The sequence below is a fragment of the Macrobrachium rosenbergii genome, chromosome 14 (genome assembly GCF_040412425.1).
Source record: "Macrobrachium rosenbergii isolate ZJJX-2024 chromosome 14, ASM4041242v1, whole genome shotgun sequence".
NCBI classification, from domain to species: Eukaryota; Metazoa; Arthropoda; class Malacostraca; order Decapoda; family Palaemonidae; genus Macrobrachium; species Macrobrachium rosenbergii.
The window spans coordinates 40,311,161-40,322,727 of record NC_089754.1 but is presented as its reverse complement, the minus strand read 5'-3'; the positions used below and the strand labels follow the sequence as shown (position 1 = coordinate 40,322,727).

The 11,567-nt window shown below is 37.4% G+C and overlaps 1 protein-coding gene across 1 annotated transcript in view; it reads right to left on the bottom strand.

Annotated features, from left to right (window-relative positions):
* Positions 1-11,567, bottom strand: part of LOC136845995 (ubiquitin-conjugating enzyme E2 Z-like) — a 70,902-nt gene that overhangs the window by 49,555 nt on the left and 9,780 nt on the right. The window lies entirely within an intron of this gene.

The window sequence follows — 11,567 nt, the reverse complement described above, 5'->3', positions numbered from 1 at the left end:
GAGAGAGAGAGAGAGAGAGAGAGAGAGAGAGAGAGAGAGAGAGAGAGAGAGAGAGAGAGCATTTCATTTCGTTATTTACAAAGGAACAATAAGAACAAAATGTCTGGGTTAATTTTAAAGAAAAACATCCTTGTTTTCGTAAAGAGAGAGAGAGAGAGAGAGAGAGAGAGAGAGAGAGAGAGAGAGAGAGAGAGAGAGAGAGAGCGGCCCGAGCGAAAAATTATGGCATGCCATTAACCAGACTTATATAAGGGTTTGATGGCGAAAGAGACACCAAGGCAGCAACAAGAGTGTCGGATGAGACTAAGATGACGTTTCCCCTCGTAAAAACGAAGAAAAGTTCAACCCTTGGAGACACGGCAAGCAACTTCATTTACTTTTTGGCTTGTTTATCCTCAGGACGCCCTGTTACAAACGAATCTGTCTATATATATATATATATATATATATATATATATATATATATATATATATATATATATATATATATATATATATATTTAGTCCTGGTTCGTGGCCCATACCACCTGAACTCTTAAAAGAGCATCAAATGAGATATTCCATCGTTATTTCATACTGATAAGGGCTCGATGCGCTAATGTCTTATTTCCCAGGAACTACAGATATTCCAAGGAAGGGTTTTTTTGGGGGGAGGGTGGGGAAAGGGGACAGTCACTGAGAAAAAGTTTCCTGGAGGTCTTCCCCTAAACTCATATATATAAGTACAATAGCTGTGTGAGTTTTGTGACAGGCTTGTTCCGACTTGGGGAACACAAATCTTTATGAGAGGAAAGGAATCGCTACTCCGCTAAATTAACAAGATTATTGCCTAATTACAAAAGAATAGCATTTGAGAGTGAGACTAGACTCGTATTACATTATCAGACTGCGTTGAACAGAAGCAGCTTTACAGTGAAAGGATTTGCATACATTGGCGAGCAGTCTTAGCACCTATCTGTCGCGATGGACGTAGTTAAGGTGGACTGGATATACTATTAAGAAAATCATAAAATAGATAAAACCGATGCATAGCAGTCTACAGTATACTGTATAAGAATGGTGCAGCCTGTGAGCTTTGATGAAAACCTAGTGGCAAAGTCTTGATATTTTATGGAAACAAAGGATGAAATTTGATGAGACTAAAGTTTTGTTCCTTCACCGCACGGAATAATAATAATAATAATAATTACGTGACTTTTCTCTATAAGTCAAGAGGTTTAACCTCCAATTTGTTAAAAATAAAAAGTGGTGATATAAAATAAAAAAGTGAAGGGCGTCACCAGCCTTCTAGAAGGAACTGAAAGAACAGCAACGTATTAACTAACTGGGCTGCATTTACGAATTATCCTAGGTGGAATATTTAACTTCTATTTACGTTCTGAGAACTTATCTTGAGGCGTCTGAGAGGGGAGGAATGACCTCGGAATATAAAATAATTCCAACTAATAATAGAATGGTAGGTGTATCAGTAAAAAAAATTGACAAAAATACAAAGATAGAAAGCCTGCATAATCATTCAGCAGTTGTTGACACGTATATGCACCTTATGCTTTTTTTATGACTTGCTTGTAAATAAATGTCGGAAACTGATAAATCACAAAGCGGCGGCCGCTCACAACTGATAATGGTAGAAAAAGGTAACGTGAGTGTTTGAGCATTTATCAGTTGCCACTTATGTTTCTTATCTCCTAATTTTTCTTCACTAATAATTTTTATCATCTTCCATTAACGCTTGATTCTCGTCAGACTTATGAAATATCATACAATGCATGCGCTTTTACCCGTAGAGTTACAATTCCTTAGTGTAGATCATTTCTCTCTCTCTCTCTAGCAGGACATTTTTGTTCTGTGTGACCCTTGACAACGGAAGCAGAAAGTGACATTATATCTGTCCCTAACTCTAGTTTGATCTCATTATGACCACATTTCAGTATACGAGTATAATGTTTATTGTTCCCAGCAGCTGGTTTATCAAGAAGACTTGAAATCTTGTTCCTAATGCTCTCGACCCTCTGCAAATCTTAAGATTCTGGCAGTCAGGTTGCTTATGTGATCTTCCTTTGAGCCCTCTCTCGATATATTATATATCATGATTTTGGGTGACAGCTTCTTCACATTTTTTTATGATACTTACGTTGTAGCCACTAACAATCTTGCGCAATGCATCAATCTCACTCTCCCTCACTCTCAAAAATCATAATATTTTCATCTTGAATTCCCCCAAAGCCTCAACTGTCTTTCTTTATTTTCATTTCTTTAACATTCCCTTCTTTACCTGCAGACTCAACAATCTTGAGATTCTTCTTAACACTACTCTTGACCGCATCAAGATGTGTCAGAACTGCATACCTCTTCAGTTCACCCAGTGAACCCACTTTTCTTCATCCGACTTTACAGTAGCAAGATCAACTGTCTACATTAACTTCTGCCTTCAATTCCTTTCCAAGAATTCTAATTCGTTTCTCAAATTACCCTTTTCTGTTTTAAGCCCTCTCCAGCCGTCATACACAATTACAGATCTAATCTACATTTTTGTAGGCTTTCACTTATCTCTCTATCAAGATTGGCTCATTCTTCGTAGAGCCTTGTATCACAGATTGCATCCAACTCAGGCTATGCCGTACCCTTTACAGTCATGACACGATTAGTAAACTGTTATCGTGAGACGGTATTCATAACAATGTCAAGTTGGCCTCATTTGCCAATAAGTCACCACATAGTAAGATATTCCAAGGATCAAATCAAAAGATGGCAAAGGCTGAACGCCATTCACGAGCACTCAAACACGCACTCAATAATTGTTGTCTGTTTCCAGAGGGTTCGTTGCTACCATTTCTAAACGAGAGAGAGAGAGAGAGAGAGAGAGAGAGAGAGAGAGAGAGAGAGAGAGAGAGAGAGAGAGAGAGAGGTTATATATTTAGGCTGGTACATAACGACAATGCTTCTTATTTAGGTGTTTTTAAATATATATTTTCACATCACATTTCTATAAATCAGACATACAATAATTGCTTTGAGAGATATATAACCCTAAAAATGCAACAGAGGCAAAGGATGTATGAAAAAGAAGAAAAAAAATGTGTAGCTTTTTTTAACAATGGCCATTCTCGACATAAATTGCTTGATCAACTGGCGAAGGCAAACGAAGCGAAAGCCCAAATGGTTTGGTTGCTTGTCAGTCGAGAGGACGCATAATCAAGCATTCCACGTGGACTTCAGAAAAATGACAATATTACTGTAACGTCTTCATGCAAGTTGGCCGTGATACTTGCCTCAAACATTCTCCATTGTGCTTGTGATCCGAAGTTTGACAAAGAATTAAAGAGTAGTAATTTTCATTGTTTCCTGTTATCTACAGTTTAATATCATTTTCATTTACTTGTTCTAATAAGCACAAATTTCTAGTGCCTAGTGTCTAATATATGAAGATATTCACTGTAAGACAAGAATGAAATTGAAGAAGTAACTATCTCCTAATAGTTTCTGTTCTGTTTTTGTTAAAACGGTTTCAGATTAAGGTACATAATATAAAAATCAATGTTTCCATTCATTTTCAACCTAACGGTACTACAGCTGTTGTCTCTTCTGGAAAATATGCTTTTTTGTCTGTTTGTTTTCCTCTAAAAAAAAAAAAAAAACTGGCGTCGCAGTTGGGCTTGTCAGTAAACTTCGTAATGAATCTCTCCTCAAGTATATAGGCCGCTAGTCCATAGAATTTTGACTGTTAACCTCACTCTTTAGTTTCTCGAAGACTCCTTCTTCCTAACACTGGCATTTATCTGACCACTTTAATCCATCTAACTATTACCCCACTGAATAGAATAGAATATAGAATTTAGGCCAACTGCCAAGCGCTGGGACCTATGAGGTCATTCAGCGCTGAAAGGGAAACTGAGAGTAAAGAAGATTTTAAAGGTGTAACAGGAGGGAAACCTCACAGTTGCACATTGAACCAATTGTTAGGAGAGTATGGAAAGTAAGATGGAGGAAAAGAGTATATGAACGGAGGTGCAGTAAAAGGAAGGAAAGGGGTTGCAGCTAGGGGCCGCAGGCACACTGCAAAGACCCTTAACTAACGCCTACAGTGCACCACATGAGGCACACTGACTGCGCTACCCTCCCTACGGGATATTATCCCGCTGTTCCTGACTCTGCAGTAGCTTATACTTACCCAAATGCCCATCCTCTGAAACACTAAGAATCACACCACCCTATCCCTGTGAGATGAGGTCATCTGGTTATCTATTACTCTTATCGAACTGATAAATTTGTGTAGTAGTTGATAGGGCTACCTATGTTTATCGATTTCCCCATTGCTAGTGGCATTTCTTCTGCTCCTTTCTATCTTGTCATTTTTCCTTTTTCATATATCAGCCCTCTTCAGCCTATCTCACTCGAGGGTGCACAATGATTTCATTGGACTAACGACATGAACTGGTTTTACAAATGCTGGCATCTATATTCGGAGACTTTAACTTTCCTTTTGTAGAATGGAAAGAACGAATAGGAGACTGTGGTTGTATTTATACATATAAAAAGGAGAGTAATAGTAGCGCAGAAGATAAGAGGCAATTTGAAAAGCTATTAGATATGCTATTAGAACATAACATTCAGCAAATAAATCACCTACCAACAAGAAACGATAATATTTTAGACCTAGTATTTGTGAACGAGGTGAACTATGTTAAAGAAATAATAGTGTATAATACGAAAATATCAGAAAGAGCAAGCAGAGGTAGATTAATAGTGCCTAAAACAATACCAGGAAAACTAAGGAAAGCACACAGGACATTAATCCACCACGCACCAGCATCGATAATGCAGCGTCTATTCAATGCGCTACCAGCTCATCTGAGAAACATATCAGGAGTGAGCGTAGATGTGTTTAAGAATAAGCTCGACAAATATCTAAGATGCATCCCAGACCATCCAAGACTGGAAGATGCAAAATATACCGGAAGATGCATTAGCAATTCTCTGGTAGACATCAGAGGTGCCTCACACTGAGGGACCTGGGGCAACCCGAACGAACTGTAAGGTAAAGGTAATGCACCCTCCGCCAGCACAATAATGTTTGTCAATATGGATTTCTCTACCATCTTTGGTATTCCTTTGTTTCATTATCTAATGTGTGAAGTCCACTGACAGCGTGCTTTTAAGGTAAGGTAGCAATGTCCTTCTTGGTTTCTACATCATAATAAACTAAGAAACACATACTCAGCGGTTGTTTGGTGCTAGCTAAACATGGGTTGTTGTATGTGCAATCACTTAGCGAAGAAATGTGTAAGACAGCTTATCTAAACTGACTTAATTCCGAATGGTGGCTGTCACTCAAGAAAGAGACAGACAGAGAGAGAGAGAGAGACTTCGAGGCTTTGTATTTAGATTTATTTTTTTTCTGGCATACGGGTTTCAGTTTATGTATTTCTAAATACTGAATCATCGCGGTGAATATTTAAACATTTTCTCTCAGTATCAGTATCTAGCATAAATTTGCTAATAAAAGTCAGTAAAACCAACAATTAACGATACAGGTTCAAAATCATTAACTCAGCAAACGGTCTCCAATCCGCCAGTCACAATCAGCTTGTAACATAGGTTGCATACATTGACCGTCACACCAAACGAACAGATCATAATGGATTCATCAACTGCATCATACAAATCCTGCTACGTGCGTGTTTTTCTCCCCTGAATCAGTATCTTCCAATGAAATAAGTTATGACTAAAAAAAAGCCTCCTCGAGTTAAATTGCTCAAAATGCAACGCTTTCTTCGGTTGTCCTTTCGAGAGGGTCAAGAGACTTAATGTAAGATGGCATCTCCTCGTCACTTTTCAACTTTTCCATTGTTAGAGCAATTGCCAGAAACTAACTTATACAAAATATATCTGCTTTCAACCAGCTTCGGTCGTGGAGATGCCACTTTAAGGTCACACTGGATTTCGTAAGGCTTCGAAGGTTCTAGATTTGAGTTGTCGGAAATACGAGACATATTGGACGCGAACACCACAAACAGCGACGGAGCAACAGCAAAGATAGATATGAATGTGTCAAGGGTCAAGAAGGCCTCAGTGTCTTTTGTTTTTCGTAAACCCAGCCCGCAATATTAGTGAACTAGGCTGCTGCGAAGAGCATCGAGGCTTGCCGAAGGTACCTTTGTCTCGTCAAAAACCTTTTTAGACTTACAACAATAGCTATAAGCCTGACAGTTATGCCGACGATGCTTTCTGGGGTTCCTTTGTCGTGTCAAGACCCTTATTAGAATTGTATCCAGAGATGTAAGTCTTACAGTTATACCAACGTAGCAAGAAAAGTGGAGTAGGGATATAAAGTTATAAGATGTTTCAAGAAAATAACAAAATGATTTATTGAAAACTGCTGAAAACCAACTTTTACGTTTTGTACTTCATTAGCAAACCAAATGAATACATAAGATAAAAAAAAACTTCACTAAAGTCATAAAAATGCAGGATTGATCTTCTATAATTTTAGTGTATAGATGAGTAATATTCCATACTTTTACACATTTATGAAGAGTGATTGTAAGGGTTTTCAATACTGCTCTAGTCTCAATGTTTGTGGGATCTCCCGTGCGATTATGTCCATCAGAAACTGTACTTATAAACCATTATCATTTCAGTCTCGGTCTTCTCCGTTAATCATTGTTCCTGCTTCTTTGCCTGTACCGTACAAGAATCCTTCAGGTAAAATGCATTGGTTTTTTCTAATGAAAACCCTTCCACCTGCCTAAGAAGGATGGTCGTTTAGACAAAGTGATTCCTATACAACCATTAAAAAAAATAGAAATCGGAAATTTACTTTTAAAACCAGCAAAGATAAAAGCCTACGTGAACAAATAAGCAGACCAAATGGAAGATGTTTATAACCAAATTCCTCTGTGTTACCAAAACGCAGTTAAAGTTTGCAAGAAAATTTGGTTGCATTCATACTTCGTAGAATTTCTGATCTACTTGGTCTTTTCATTCTCTCCCCACAAGGTCGCGGAAGACGCTCTTTAGAGCCTCAGATTGGGGTCAGTTCATGTTAGCCTATTCGGCATGTGATCATTGTTAGTTGACGAATGGCGTCACAGTTGACTGTTGATATAAAGCTGGATACAGCTGGTAAAACTGGCTAAACGAAGTATTGCACTGGCCACTACCTGAGGTTGCTTTCTTTATCACAAAAAGAAATGGAGATATTTCACTGAGATGTATGCATTCCCTAGCCTAGGGTGCTGGAAAGATTGGCTGATTTCAGGTTCTCCAGCACAATCTTTCCACAACATCAAATGCATAGTATATCCCTTTGAGCACAATATCTTATGCAAAAAATATCAGAAAAGACTAAGAGGACTTGAATTAATGAGAAAAATAAATCCAACACTATTAATAAAATATAAAATTATTCAACACTAGAGCTCAAGAATATATTTACAATGTGATTCAAACCGAGTCCAGAGGTTCCCACCATTACATCTCGTATCCTTGTACACCCTGCTACAAAAAATGCAAGTAGATAGATATCTGACAGGCATATAAAAATGCATATGATAAAATGCACAGAATGGGAAAAACAGTCACTAGTCACAACACGCCAAAACCAGTTTTATTCCAGTGTATATTCTTTCAGAGATTCTCAGACAACATTCAAAACAAACACGCGTTGAAACTCATCAGAGATTGTCAAGCTCTCTCCCTCTCTCTTTCTCTCTGAAGTCTGAACTGTTCTTTTGTTTATTACAGTGACCACCATTTAACAGGGACACTAGGAGTTGAAAATCTCAAATGTAAACACTTTGAATGACCTCGGCATAGTAATCTTATGAACGGACAAACAATAAATATCGCCAGAAATCCTATATTGATTATAACATCCTGAATACATACCATAGGTCGAGATACACACAAATGCACACATCACCGCGGGCTGATGTAAGTTACATTTTCTAATATGTGCTACGGGTCTCATTGTGATTGGCTAATTGTAGTGATTCGCTACTGTATTCGAGTTTTATGGTCGGTTATTTGGAAAAATTTCGCCGTAAACGAATGCCTGCGACGCTTAATTAGTGATAAGTGTGGATGGGGAGAGGAGAGGAGGAGGGGATGATTAGGGTGAGGGAAGGTAGCGACAGTGTCGGGTGTGGGGATGTTCAGATTTGGGAGAGGCGTCACTAGACTGGACGGAAGCATTTTATTATTACTCAGGCACCATCGAAGGCTCTCTTCTTTTTTTCACATTTAAAATAGTTACCATTACACATAGGCTAACCATCAACACACCCGACCGCTTTGGAGATGAGAAAATAACTATGATAAATTACCATATTTTATAGCTAGGAATAACAGGGTAATTAATGTATTTGGATCCAGCTGTCTGTCGTTCACAAAGCAAGCAGCTGGTACCACATCACTGTCAACGACTTTCAATCGTCAAATCCTATGAACTATCTGCTGTGTTATATTGAAAACGAAATAGCTCTTAACAATGATAGCCAATGCCTACAAAAACTCTGAAAACTTGGAAGAAAGATGTGAGAAGGTAAATCCGCCCACCTATCAAGAATATATACTAAAATCTATTCCCTCAGAGATGACAGTAATCGATATAGCGACCATCTACCAAAATCAGGCCACTCTTCATGAAATAACCGTTGAAACCAATGGCTGAAATTAGTCTCCCGACCTTTGTTTTCGAGGTGTCGTGGACCAACCAATTTTGCTAAATTCTACGGTAACCACATTAAACGTTACACCTTCATCTCATGGGATTTGTTGATTTTATCGTTCTTATTCTTTCAAACAGGTTTCGAACCTTTTAGAACTCATGCTTTTATGTTTCCGACCATTTTAGAACTCATGTTTTTATATTCTATTATTAAAATGCCGTTCAACCTCTGACACACTTCCACAGTCAGAAAGATTCTATTTTTAAGGAACAACAGGATGCAGACCTCAGCTGAGAAAGAGGTTGGGTGGATAAGGGTCGGAGAAATAGTCAAATATTTTGCTTCTTAGTTAGTCATTTTGTAAGACTTCTGAAAAGATTGTTTTAAAAGCGTAAAACTGGAAAATTACCACTATGATAAATTTAGTTTTAAATAATTTTTTATGCAAATAGATTTTTCAAAACAAATAGAAAACTTCCAATTGCAAAAAATTAGACTATGCAATTATTGCCAGTTGATCACAGCAAGACTGATCTCTTGTAGGGACGAGATAAAAAACATAATAAATTTGTGCTAAGACCATCTAAAGCTGAAATTACGTACTGATCTTGGACAATCGTACCTTAAACAAACTTACAATACACTAAATCTGCTGATAGATATACTGTACATGCAGTAACTTTTTTTAGAATGGAAGATTATTTTTTTCTTTTCTCATTTTTTCGTGTGTACTACTGTAGTGCAAAAAAAAAATAATCGGGTGTTTATGAATAATCAGATTGAAAATAATCTTGTTTATGAAGCATGACACTCTACGGAACAATTACTACACATGCCGCACAAAACCCATTCTTCAAGACGGAACTGACCAAGCAATTATCAAGAGGGAACGTGTACATAATTTTACGTAACTGTTCACTCTACTTTTATTCTCCGTGGCTTCTTCCAGTAGACCAGACGACCCATCAGAATTTTTTTTCCTAATTTCGACTTCTCATTGAAAGACAATCTTGTCGAAATTGCCCTATCGCAGTTTACGAATGAGGCCCCAAAGTCATAAAAAAAATTACCATAATAATAATAATAATAATAATAATAATAATAATAATAATAATAATAATAATAATAATAATAATAATAATGCAACTTCTTGCCCTTTACAATAACCTGAATGTCTTGTTATGGGCTGCTCTAACAACAAGAGCCTGTGCCAGCACACATCTGGCTTATTCTACAATAAAAATCTTGATTGGCGAGCTCGAACACCATATTTATAAATATTTTCTCTTCTGAAACATCATAGCCTTGTATTTCAAGGTCTATAACATGGCAAGCAAAGAACTAAGTATCATTCGTTAGAAAGACATTCCGATAATGAGCGAGAAAATTTACTTGTCAGTGGAACAAGCAACCTTGTAGAATCCGTTTATGCTTAGGAAACCGAGAAAAGAAAAGATGGGGCTCGTTTCTATGGCCAAATCAGGAATTTAAAAAGATGAAATAAGAGAAATTAAAGGGTAAGAAATGCTCGGATGACTTCATGTTGATTTGCGACTGGGGCATCTGGGCAGAAACTCGATAGCACATTGCCCACAGTTCTCTTGCGCTGTTGGTGCTACTGTGCGTGCCACTGCAAAAAAACCAACGGCGTACCCAGAGTTGAAAAAGTAAGAATCTGACTTCTTCGTCTGTTAGCTTGTCTGTTCTAAAACGTTCAACCAAATTCTAAATTTTATTTAGTGATTTATTTTCTTGTTTGTTTATTTATTTATTTATTTATTCATGCATGTGTGTATTTACTTATTCATTTATTCGGTGTGGGTACGTTTTCCACCGATTTAAAGGCCCGATGTATGCATTGTGCAAACCTGAAGTAAGGAACTTTGGGTATATGAATTAAAACATGTCGCTGATCTCAGCATTATTAGAAAGCTGTACGTAAACTTTAAGATTGGTTACTTACATATCACATTTACAGGTAATCTATACGATCACGTCAGTGTTAATATAATGAGTCAACTTTAATTTGAACTAACTATATGAAAGACAAAATATTTCAATCTACACGTCAGTCCTTATGAGTATATTGGGTACGTAGTAGAAGGGGGGTCATCAAACCCAGTGTCGTGTTTAATCATTTAAATCACTTTTCTGATTCACGATCATATGTTAAAGCGGGATTGGTGTGATCAGGTACATTACGAACAATATTTCGAACTCTCAGGAGGTCCTGAGAAATTAAAATAATTTTCTTATCACAGAAATCGGTTGTAATCTCAGTTGTTAGCCATAGATGGGATCCCGTATGAGGAACAACTGAGTAGATTGCATTTCTCTGTTGACTTTCGAGTTTCACTGTACCGCAATACCACTTGCACTAGGTTACCAAATTGCCAGCAAGTTTCATTAAAGGTTATCTATTTGTTTCGAGACAGAAGTATCCAGCTACGCTCAGCCCATCCCTTTTGACGAGTTGAGACCAAATGAATATATAAATTTTAACATTAGTTTGGTGAATGGGATTAATTTAAGAAATAAGTCAAAGCTATCTCAAAAATAATTTCGCAATCGGTTCCGCCTGCTGATTTGTCTTCCACCTGATGAAATACATGAAGTCACAGTAGCAAAATGATGTCCTGTGGATGGGACTCAATTCCTTTCACTGTGGACACAACTAGTAGAACCTCTGATTATTCAGTAAGTTGCCCAAGAGCTAAAAGGATGTAATAAATTGAATATGTTCAAGAAAAGAAAGGCGTATTTCAAAAAATAGGTTTGACATTGAAGAGCAAGTTATTCAATCGTTGCCTGACCAAATGAGGGTTGGAAGGGAGACCTAAAAGTACACCGGATTATACTGTACTCACATTACTATCACCCAACGATTCTAAAATA